We start from the raw sequence: 12,847 nt of genomic DNA on the forward strand, positions 1-12,847 counted from the left end.
TTAAAAATAATGGTCTATGACGTTACTTAATTCCTGCAGTACTCGCGGGTGTATCCCATCCGGGCACGGGGATTTGTCAACTTTAGTGATTTTAGACACCGCCGTACTTCCTGCTGGGTTAACCGCTTCCCTACCGCCCACTGTAGATAAACGTCCACGCTGCCTGGGCTCTGTGCAGGGCGGACGTTTAAAAATGGTGGGTGGTCCCGCAGCGCTCAGGACCCCCAGGGTCTTGCAAGCGCTGCGGGAGCGGTGCAGAGCGATAGCTCTGACAGGGAACATCATTGGGACCTGATTGGATCAGGTCCCCGTAATGTTAACCCTTTGCTGTCTTCTATATGCCGCGATCTATAGTGATCGCGGCATATAGAAGACAGCAGGAGGAGAGGGGGTCGTCCATTTACCTCTCCGACGGCCCCCTTATACCTTCCAGGACCTGACGTTGCTATGGCAGCTGGAGGTCACATGACCGCCTCCAGATTTGCCATATATGGTGTCCTGCCTGGCTCAGCCTGCAGCTGAAGCCAGGCAGGAGACTGACTGTGAAACAGTCAGGGAAGATCTCATGTAATGTAATGCATGTCTATTACATTACATTACATGATATCAGTGATCAGAAAAATAAAAATTAATGTCCCACCACAGGGACTAAGTAAAAATGTAAAAAAAAAGTAAAAAAAAAAGTTTTTAAACTGTTAAAAAAAAAATACAAAATAAATAAATAAAATATTAAACCGATAAATCCGTATATTTATGCAAAAATAAAAAAAGTACACATATTTGGTATCACCACGTCCGAAACAACCCGAGCTATAAAACTGTCACACTAATTAACTCCTTCTGTGTAGACCATAATAAAAATAAATAAAAAACGGAGCAAAAAACTATGCTTTTTCCTCATATCGCCAAACAAAAAGTGGAAAAAAATGCGATCAAAAAGCAAAATGGAAATAAAAATGGTACCGCTGAAAACGTCATCTTTTTCCGCAAAAATAAGCCACCATATAGCTCCATCAGCCGAAAAATAAAAAAAGTTATACCTCTCAGAATAAAGCAATGCAAAAAAAATATTTTTTCTATAAAATGGTTTTATTGTGTAAAAGCGCCAAAACATAAAAAAATATACAGTAAGTGTAGTATCGCTGTAAACGTACTGACCCGAAGAATAACGCTGTCTGATCACTTTTACCACACGCAGAATGGCATAAAAAAAACCTCAAAAAACAATTCCTGAATTGTTGGTTTTTGCTAATTTTACCTCCCAAAAAACGGAATAGAAAGCGATCAAAAAATGTCACGTACCCAAAAAATGGTACGAATAAAAATGTCAACTCGTCCCGCAAAAAACAAGCCGTCACATGACTGTCGGCCAAAATCTGGAAAAATTATAGCTCTCAAAATATGGCGATGCAAAAACTAGATTTTGCAAAAAAAAGCGTCTTAGTGTGTGACAGCTGTCAGTCATAAAAACCCAATATAAATCTGGTATCTCTGTAATCACACCGACCCGAAGAATAAAGTAATCTTATCACTTATACCGCACGGGGAACGGCGTAAAAAATAAAACCAATTTTTCACCTGCTACTGATTAGTTTATTATGTCTCCCAAAGATTGCAGTAAGGCGCAGAGCCTTACATTTATTCTGCGCTCTGCGCTGAGCACTTACCCCAGAGTTTCCGTGTAAATCTCTGAAATATGTGATTCAGCCGGAACCCATGACGGAAGATTACCTGTAATGAGGCAGATATAGGCACTGTGGATGCCGTCTGGCCTGGGATCCCACGGTGTCATTTGTTTTAGGCGTGCATAAAAGTGCAGTTGGCCACAGTTTTGTGCACTTCTGAAAAAAAGGACACCGCTAAACAGAGGCCAGACGGAGTCCAGAGTTACTCTGCTGCCTCATTACAGTGAATGGATCCCGCAGGGGTTTCATCTGAATTACATCACTTGGAAATTTAGATGGAAACCCCAATGTAAGTGCTCAGCCTAGAGCACCGGATAAATGTTACGTAAAATGTTCCCAATAAAAGCTTCAACTCAGTCCTCAAAAAAACCTAGTCCCCACTCAGGTCCGTCATCTGTTAAAAATATAAGGGACTTCCAAGCTACTGGTAGCAGAAAGGCTCTGGAAAAGCGAAATGGCCCTTGCCCCCGAAAAGAAATTCAGAAAATGTTGTGCTCCCAAATCCAAATGCCTATTCTACAATAATTTGTTCTCCAATTGTCAAATAGCACTCCGTCCCCCCCCAGATCTTGCCGTATGGCTGAGCGGTACGATACAGCCACATATGGGGTATTGACACTTTTAGAAGAAATTGTGTGACACATTTCGGCACCATTTTTACCCATTGCCCTGTGTGAAAATGTAAAATCTGAGGGTAAAACATTATTTTGTGGTAAAAATATAATTATGCTTTTTTCACTGCCCAATGGTATAAATTTAAAAATTAAAAAATACTCACTACTTCCCTAGATGAATTCCTTGAGAGGTGTAGTTTACAAAATGGGGTCACTTGTGGGGGTTTCTGCTGTTTCGGCATGTCAGCTACTCTTCAAATGTGACATGGTGTCTGCTGCCTATCCCAGCCAACATAGCGCTCCTTTCTCTTCCGAACCCTGCCGTACACCAAAGTAGTGGTTTTCCCCCACATATGGGGTATTGGCGTACTCGGGATAAATTGCACCATGAAGTTTGTTGTGCAATTTCTCCTGTTACCCTTATGATAATACAAAATTAGGGAATGAAAAACATTTTTGTGGGAAAAATGTGAAAATTTTATTTTTACGGCTCAATATTATAAACTTCTGTGAAGCGGCTGGGGGTGCAAGGTGCTCACCACACATCTAGATAAGTTCCCTAAGGGGTCTAGTTTCCAAAATGGTGTCACTTGTGGGGGGTTTCCACTGTTTAGGCACATCAGGGGCTCCCCAAATGCAACATGGCATCCGCTAATTATTCAAACATTCAAAAAGTCAAATGGCGCTCCTTCCCTTCCAAACCCTGCCGTGCGCCCAAACAGTGGTTTGCTTCCACATATGGGGTATCAGCGTGTTCAGGAGAAATTGCACAACAAATTTCATGGTGCAATTTTTCCTATTACCCTTATGATAATGCAAAATTAAGGGATGAAAAACGTTTTTATGGGAAAAATGTGAAAATTTTATTTTTACAGCTCAATACTATAAACTTCTGTGAAGCACCTTGGGGTTCAAGGTGCTCACCACACATCTAGATAAGTTCCCTAAGGGGTCTAGTTTCCAAAATGGTGTCACTTATGGGGGGTTTCCACTGTTTAGGAACATCAGGAGCGCTCCAAACGCAACATGGCGTCTGCTAATTATTCAGACAAATTTTACATTCAAAAAGTCTAATGGCGCTCCTTCCCTTCCGAATCCTGCAGTGCGCCCAAACAGTGGTTTTCCCTCACATATGGGGTATCACCGCGCTCAAGAGAAATTGCACAAAAAATTTTGGGGTCCATTTTTTCCTGTTACTCCTGTGAAAATAAAAAAAATTGGGTCTAAAGTAACATTTTTGTGAAAAAAGTTAAATGTTAATTTTTTTCTTCCACATTCCAAAAATTCCAGTGAAGCACCTGAAGGGTTAATAAAGTTCTTGAATGTGGTTTTGAGCACCTTGAGGGGTTAAGTTTATATAATGGTGTCACTTTTGGGTATTTTCTGTCATAAAAACCCCTCAAAGTGACTTCAAATATGATGTGGTCCCTAAAAAAATGTTTTTGTAAATTTTGTTGGAAAAATGAAAAATCACTGGTCAACTTTTAACCCTTATAGCTCCCTAACAAAAAAAAAATTTGGTTCCAAAATTGTGCTGATGTAAAGTAGACATGTGGGAAATGTTGTTTATTAACTATTTTGTGTGACATATCTCTCTGATTTAAGGGCATGAAAATTCAAAGTTTGAAAATTGCAAAATTTTCAAAATTTTCGCCAAATTTCTGATTTTTTCAAAAATAAACGCAAGTGATATCGAATAAATTTTACCACTGTAATGAAGCACAATATGTCATGAAAAAACTTTCTCAGAATCAGGGGGATCCGTTGAAGCGTTCCAGAATAATTACTTCATAAAGTGACAGTGGTCAGAATTGAAAAAATTGGCCCGGTCACGAAGGCAAAAACAGGCTCTGGTGCGAAGTGGTTAAGCAAGTGACATTTAATGGAGAATTTTTGTTATCACTGATCATGTTTTCTGTGATGCAATTTATTTAGCATATTGTTTTTTTCCTCATCCACCATTTCACCCAGACTATTTTTAAGGGGGCCAACACTATCATTTTTTAGTTTTTTACTATTTATGTAGTTAAAGAACATTTTGGGATTATTTTTACTTTCTCTGGCAATGAGTCTCTCTGTCTACATCTTTGCTGTCTTGATTTGGTGATTTGGTTTTTACAGAATTTATTTAATTTTCTGTATTTATTTAATGCCTCATCACTACCTACTTGCTTTAGTTCTCTAAATGCTTTCTTTTTGTCACTTATTGCGCCCTTTACAGCTCTATGTAGCCATAGTGGTTTCCTCCTATTTCTAGCATGTTTATTCCTATAGGGTATATATTGTGCACAGGTCCTATTCAGGGTGCTAATAAATGTCTCCCATTTGCTTTGTGTAGTTTTATGTCTCAGGATATCGTCCCAGTTTATTGCACTAAGATCATCAATCAACCGTTGGAAATTTGCCTTCCTGAAGTTTAGTGTCATTGTAACCCCTCTACTACACATCTTATTAAAGGACACATGAAAAATTATTTTGTGATCACTATTTCCTAAGTGACCCCCAACTCATGGTATGGCCTGTTGGTTAATATTAGGTCTAGCAGTGCCCCCCTTCTTGTTGGGTCCTGAACCACTCCTGAACCCAGGTCTCTCATAGTTGTCCTAAACCTATTACCTTTGCTTGAACTACAGGTTTCTGTTCCCCAATGTATTTCAGGGTACAGTAGTTGAAGTCCCCCATAATAATGACTTCTCCTTGAGTCGCTGCTTCATTTATTTGCTTTATGAGGATATTATCCGCTACTTCCATTATTTTTGCAGACTTATAACAAGCCCCTATCAGTAATTTATTATTTTTTCCCCTTCCCCTTATCTCCACCCACAGGGACTCTACATTTTCATTAGATTCACATATATTCTCACGCAAGATGAGTTTTAATGATGATCTTACATATAAGCACACACCCATCCTCCCTTGTTTGTACAGTCATTTCTGAACAGACTATAGCCCTGTAAATTAACTGCGATCCTGTGATCAGGATCTAAACAGCGAGTGTCAGGCAATGCTCCTACCCATAAGATCTACTCCAAATGTTCTTTTATTCTCTCATACAACCAGTTATATTTCTTTTTAGATGTTTCACTTTTGACTAGAGATGAGCAAACCTTTAAATGTTCGGTTCCACCCAGCTTGGCAAACTTCGTGATATTTGCCGAATAATTAGTTGAACGGTTCGACGAACATACCAAACCCCATTAGATTCAATGGGAGGCAAAACCAAACGCATACACAACACCTTCAAATGGGTGCAAAAGCTGCCAAAACGCATCAAATTAGGGGCAGACACCAGAAACGTGGCATCAATTGACCCAGACTACAAGTAGTAGAATTATTATAGCTCCATTTATTCCATGGCGCTTTACATGTGAAAACAGGTCACTGACTGGAACAGGAAGAGAGAGGACCCTGCCCAAGAGGGTTCACAAGGGATGGGTGAGGATACAGTAGGTGGGGGTGAAGCTAGGATTACTGCAGGTTGTACGCTTGTCGGAAGAGGTGGGTCTTCAGGTTCATTTTGAAGGTTTCCACAGTAGGCGAGAGTCTGATGTGTTGGGGTAGAGAGTTCCAGAGTAGGGGAGATGCATGGGTCAAATCTTGTATGCGATTGTGGCAAGAAGAGATAAGAGGGAAATATAGAAGGATATTTTGTAAGGATGGGAGGTTGCACGCAGGTAAGTACAGGGAGAGAAGGTCACAGATGTATGGAGGAGAAAGGTTGTGGATGGCTTTGTATACCAAGGTTAGGGCTTTCAACTGGAGTCTCTGGACAATGGGGAGAAAGCGCAGGGATTGGTGGAGGGGAGAAGCTGGGGAATAGCGGGGTAACAGTTGGAGTTTAGGATAGATTGGAGGGGTGCAAGAGTGGTAGAAGGGAGGTCACAGAGCAGGAGGTTGCAGTAGTTGAGGCGGGAGATCAGGGCGTGCACTGGTGTTTTTGTAGATTCATGGTTGAGGAATGTTCGGAGATATTTTGAGTAGGAGTCGACAGGAAGTGGAAAGGGCTTGGATCTGGCATTAAAAGGAGAGATCAGAGTCAAGCTTGAGGGACTGGGGAGAAAGAGCAACGTCTGTAATGCCAAGAGATCAGAAAGTCTGTAGTAAGAGAGAATGGTCCACTATGTCGAAGGCAGATGCCAGGTCCAGGAGGAGGAGGACAAACTAGTGTCGCTTGGATTTGGCGTTCATTAGGTCATTGGTGACTTTAGTCAGGGCAGTGTCAGTAGAATGGTGCGGTTGGAAGACAGATTTTAAGTGGTAGCAGGAGAAGAGGTGAGGGGACAGTTCAAAATGGACGTGTTCCAGTAGTTTTGTGGCATAGAGGAGAAGTGATATGGGGTGATAGCTAGACACAAAGGATGGGTCAAGGAAGGGCTTTTTGAGGATGGGTGTGATCAAGTTATATGTTGAATCATGAAGGTAAGACACCAGTTGTTATGGACAGGTTGAAGAGGTTGGTTAGGCTCGGTATGAAGACTGTCTTAGGGTTTGGAATGAGGTGGGATGGGATTGGGTCAAGTTCATAGGTAGTGAGATGTGATTTTTGGGAGTAAAGAGGAAAGTCGATCTTCCGTGATGGCGGAGAAGCTGGTACGTGCTACTCCACTCCCTTTCTTTGGTAGCCACACAGGGGTATGCCTTGTTGATGAGGGCCAGAAAGAACATGTGCTCCAGTAGATGGCAAGCACTGCATCAAGTGGCTTCTGCTTCTCTTCCTCCACCTTATCACACAATGTACAGTCTTCAGAGGTGGCACCACAATTACCCTTGTTTTCCTCCACGTCACAACTCTCCAACCACCCAACTGACTGTGGGGAATTACAGATGGGAGAGTCAGCAGATGTGTTCACACATTCTATTCCGGGGCATTAGTGGTCTGATCCTAAGCTTCACAGACTCAAGAGGGGGAAAGCATGTGTAGCAATGCCCGACATGTTTTTTCAGTTTGATCTGGGGCTGGATGAAGTAAGATCCGAGCAGAATCCAAACCCTCGTCACCAGATGTTAACCCCTGGGGGAGGTGATTCTGATGAGACTCAGATACTTGAGGCACACGCGAACTGTACTGTACTGTCAGGGCAGAAAGAAGAGGAGGGTGACGAGTGGGAGAATAAAAAGGATGAATATGAGGTTGTAGATCCCACTTGGTGTGAACCCAGAGGCATGCATCCGAGTAGTTCAGCAGAGGAGGAAGAGGAGGAGGTTACATTGCGGCTTGCCGCACAGACACTGAGTTATTCAACTATGACAAGCACTGCATCCTCAGCCCCATTTCTGTCAGTGGCCAGCAGCATTCACGGGTCTGCAGATCGCAGGGGTGATAAGGGTTGCCTAGCCTGGGTTTTTTTTGAGACTGCAAAAAAATGACACAACTCAACTAGTGTTGATCGAACACTAAAATGCTCAGGTGCTCGAAGCTCGGGCCGAGCTCGCCGTGATACTCAGGTGCTCGACCCGAGCAACGAGCCCAATGTTAGTCTATGGGAGACCCGAGCATTTTTGCGGTGGCACCCCTGGCAGTCTTTTAAAAGCCTAACAAGTGCCCAAAACGATAGTGACAGTGCTCAAATGACATGGGGACAGCATGGGGATCACCCCAGGAAGCATTTCTGACCCCCAGGTCACTGCTGTCAACAACGTGGTCAGAGGTATTAAGCCACTTTTACGGGCTCACAATAAAACGTTCAAAAACGAAACTGAAACTTTTTTCCTGTGAAATATGTTAAGGAATTTCTTTTCCAGGGTAAAGACTTGTGTATAAGGTAAAATAAATAACCAAAAATACTCCTCGACACCTTGGGCTATGTTCACAGGTAGCATTTTATATGCGTTTTTGCATTTTTGTATTGCTTTCAACTGTGACAAATGCATTCACCGGGAAATGTCATTTTAACATTTATTCAACCTTATCTGGCCATGTGCTGTGTGACACATGCATAAAGTGCTGAAAAGACATGGGAACAGCATGGGGAAGACCCCTGGAAGCATCTATGACACCCAGGTCACTGTCTAAAAGTGTGCCCATCATAAGTGATCCTTGCCGCATCAGAAGATGCAGACTTGCAACTATCCCCGTGCAAGTTCTAGTCCCAGGGCACTGTTCAATTGTACCTCCCCCATTCCTTGCAATACAAGCGCAAGTATGCAGCCTGCCACCCACCCACCCCCAGGCTGCAATGCTATACTGCTAGCTTGCACTTGAAATGGGGCCTTTTAATTTGGAGGAGGCCGAAGCTGGCCACTACCTCATGGCTGCTTCGGCAGCGATGTTTCCATACTCAGTCCCCAGCCACCCCTATTTGTCCTGGTGTGCCTTATACATAAGATTAAGCGCGTATACCAAAACATTACCTGTGCCCTCCCCAGTGCATTTAGTGGGAAGGAGAGCTTATTCTGCTGTAGTGTGTGCATGCCAAACCCCTGTTCATGGTACATGCGAAGATGCCTCCCACCCTGCACCTGTCGTTGCAGACTTGCAACTATCCCCATTCAAGTCCTTCTCCCAGGGCAGTGTTCAATTGTACCTCTCTCATTCCTTGCAATGCAAGCGCAAGTATGCAGCCTGCCACCCACCCACCCCCAGGCTGCAATACCATACTGCTTGCTTGCACTTGAAATTGGGCCTTTTAGGCATGTGGAGGCGGAATCTGGCCACCACGCCATGGCTGCGTCGGCGGCCAGGTGTCCATACTCTGTCCCCAGCCACCCCTATTTGTCCCGGTAACCTTTCCCACACTTTTCTTAGCCTGGCCTGCTTTAGGGCAGCATTGGCCGAGCCCACCAGACAACCAGACTCCTCCGGTGGGCCCTGGCTTCTCCATCAGGGGAGTTGAGAGTGCCAAGGTGAGGAGCATGATGAGGATGATAGAAGTTAGCATCTGCTTTGTTTTGTTGGAATGCAAGCGCATGTATGTAGTAGCGGCTAGGCCTGAGCTGGTCAGCGTTTTGGCGCATATCCTACCTCCTCCGAGGATTGCTGGATGTTTTCCTGCTACTATCCAAGTTCTATGACTCCCGTTAAAAGAAAGCTTCAGGTGATAAATGATGGATGAGGTAGTGGCAAAGGAGAAAGAGCAGGAGGTATAGGGACCATTCACATCAATATCAGGCCAGTCAACCAGATATGTCTTGTAGGATATGTTTCTGTAACAAAAGGAGCGGTTCGGCTACACAGTTGTAGGGCATACAGTGAGGGCAATGCCTACCAAAAATTTCGAGGCACTCCAATGCCCCTTGGAAATGACATGGAGGTCACAGGGCCTTAACTAAACCTTTTTTTCTATTAATAGCAACTGGGTCTCCTGTTCACTGTTGGCCTAAGCAGTGAATGGAAGGCTTTCCAAAAATTATGAGGAACTGCAATGCCCCTTACAAGAGCCATGCAGTACATCATATTACAAACATAAGTTCCATTATTCGGGAGTGGGTCTCCCATAGGATTTGCTTATGCCTTCCAAGCAAAAGCTTCCAAAAATTAGGACGGAGCAACTTGCAATGCCCCTTACAAGAACCATGCAGTACAGCATATTACAAACATAAGTCCCATTATTGGGGAGTGGGTCTCCCATAGTATTTGCTTATGCTTTCCAAGCAAAAGCTGGCAAAAATAAGGACGGAGGAACTTGCAATTCTGGCACCCTGGTGGTATAGTGGTGGTGGAGGCTGAGGATAAGGAGAAGAACATAAACAGCTGAAATGAGGAAGTGTATTCCCATGTGTGGGTGTGAAGCGGTGCATGTGAATACACCTCCCGAAATAACACAGTGGATTTGACTTTATGTTACTCTGCTGTCATTTGGTGGTGATGAAAAGTCTGGCCCAAACCAGCCCTTGTTCATTTTGATAAGGGTCAGCTTGTCAGCATTGTCAGTTGACAGGCAAGTGCGTTTATCAGTTATATTTCCCCCAGCGGCACTAAAAACACGCTCCGATAACACTCTAGCGGCAGGGCAGGCCAGGACCTCCAAGGCGTACAGAGCGAGTTCATTCCAAGTGTCCAGCTGGGATACCCAATAATTAAAAGGCACAGAGGAATCACGGAGGACGCTGGTACGGTCGGCAAGGTACTCCCTCACCATCTTTTGAAACTTTCCTCTCCTTGTGAGAGTACCCCGCGCCTCAGGGACTGTAAGCTGGGCGGATGTCAGAAATCTGTCCCAGAATATTGACAGTGTTCTCCTGCCTCTGCTGGATTGGAGTTGCATCTCTCTCGCCTGTACGCCTTGGTTGGGCAACGAACTGTGACCTCTGCCGCTAGCGTGTTCAGATGGGAATTTTTTTAAGAGTTCTGCAGCAAGGGCCTTCTGGTACTGCCCCATTTTTGTAGACCTCTCCACCTCAGGAATAAGAGAGTGAAAGTTCTCCTTGTAGCGGGGGTCTAAATGTGTCACCAACCAGTAATGACTGCCACCCAACATTTTGACAACGCGAGGGTCACGGTTAAGGCAGCGTAAGATAAAGTCAGCCATGCGTGACAGACTGGTAATAGGGCAAGATTTCCGTGTCCTCACCAAGATGACGACTGACCATGCTCTCCTCCTCCTCCTCCTCCCCCCTGTCCTCAGGCCACCCACGCTGAACCGACGGTATGACACTTGTACAGGTATTACCGTCTACAGCGCATGATAGCAGCTCCTGTTCTTCCTCCTCCTCCTCCTCTCCCTCATTGTCCCCCAATGCACGTTGGGATGAGATGAGGCTGGGCTGTGTGTAATCGCCCACTACGGATTCTTGATCCATCTCATCATACTCTGGCTGCAATGCCTCCTCTTTAATTCTCTGCAGAGAGCGTTGCAAAAGACAGACAAGTGGGATGCTGACACTAATGATGGCGTCATCGCCACTCAACATCTTGGTGGCCTCCTCAAAGTTTGTCAGGATGGTACATATGTCAGACATCCAGGTCCACTCCTGAGGTCTTATGTGTGGAGTCTGACCTGAATATCGACGGCCTTGTTGCAGCTGGTACTCCACAACTGCTCTCTTCTGCTCACAAATCCTTTGCAACATGTGGAGGGTAGAGTTCCAACGTGTGGGGACATCACACACCAGTCGGTGTGCCGGAAGCTGCAAACGCTGCTGCAACACAGCAAGGGCGGTGGAAGCTGTAGCCAACTTGCGAAAATGAGCTGACAGGCGGCGTACTTTCACGAGCAGATCTGGCAACTCGGGGTACGATTTAAGAAACTGCTGAACTACGAGGTTAAGCACATGAGCCAGGCATGGTACGTGTGTGATCTCACCTCGCCTCAGAGCCGCCACCAGGTTACGTCCAGTCACACACGACCATGCCGGGATGTAGGTTCAGCGGTCTCAGCCACAGATCTGCCTGCTCTTTCACAGCTGTCCACAACTCACAAGCAGTGTGAGGTTTATCACCTAAGCTTATGAGTTTCAGCACAGCCTGTTGCCGCTTAGCGGAGGCAGTACTGCAGTGCTTCCAGCTTGTAACTGATGTGGTGATATTTGAGATGGAGGCTGAACATGAGGAGGAGGAGGAGGAGGAGGATGATGCGCAGGAGCTATACACTGTGGGGGCAACTTTGACTGACATAGGGCCCGCAATCCTCGGGGTGGGGAGGACGTGTTCCGTCCCAAGGTCCGATTGGGTCCCGGCTTCCACTATGTTTACCCAGTGTGCCTTCAGAGAGATGTACCGTCCCTGGCCACAAGCACTTGTCCACGTGTCCGTTGTCAGGTGGACTCTCCCAGTAACTGCATTGTTGAGGGCACGGCAGATGCTTTGGGACACGTGCTTGAGTAGTGCGGGGATGGCACAAGGGGCAAAATAGTGTCGGCTGGGGACCGAGTACCGAGGGACGGCCACCGCCATAAGATTGCGGAAGGATTCCATCTCCACCAGCCTAAAAGGCAGCATTTCCATTGCAAGCAGTCGTGAAATGTGCAAATTTAGGACTGTGGCCTGTGGGGCATTAGCTGCGAATTTCCGCTTTCGTTCAAAGGTCTGGGATATGGACAATTGAACGCTGCGGTGGGACGTGGACGTGGACGTTGATGCTGTTTCTTGAGAAACTGCCATAACAAGTGAAGACTGAGAGGAGGGGGCATCTTTACATGCAGTATGGACAGAGAATTACCTTGCACACACACACAACAGGGGGTTCTATTGCATGCACAACAGTGGAAGAAGCAGTGGTGACACCCGCTGACACTGGTCGTGGACCCTGGGTTTCGCCCCACAAAGTCGGGTGCTTTGCTGTCATGTGCCTGACCATGCTGGTGGTGGTCAGGCTGGTAGTTTTGTCACCCCTGCTGATGCTGGCATGGCAGGTTGAAGATATGGCCTTTTTGGGGTTACCAGCAGAGTCTTTAAAAAAATTCCAGACTCTGGAAGACCTACCGCTTGTACTGGCAACGTCCCTCGTGTTGGTGTTACGGGGAACGGTTGCCCGCAATCTGTCTGCGGCCACCACACTGCTTCTTCCTGCCTGTTGGGGTACTCTGCCTCCCTCCCCCTGTGTGCTGCTGGCCTCACTCTGTATGTCCTTCTGCCACATTGGGTCAGTTACTAGATCATCCACCACCTCC

The sequence above is a fragment of the Phyllobates terribilis genome, unplaced genomic scaffold (assembly GCF_046119375.1).
Source record: "Phyllobates terribilis strain yellow unplaced genomic scaffold, ASM4611937v1 Scaffold_1__5_contigs__length_1240528914, whole genome shotgun sequence".
NCBI classification, from domain to species: domain Eukaryota; kingdom Metazoa; phylum Chordata; class Amphibia; order Anura; family Dendrobatidae; genus Phyllobates; species Phyllobates terribilis.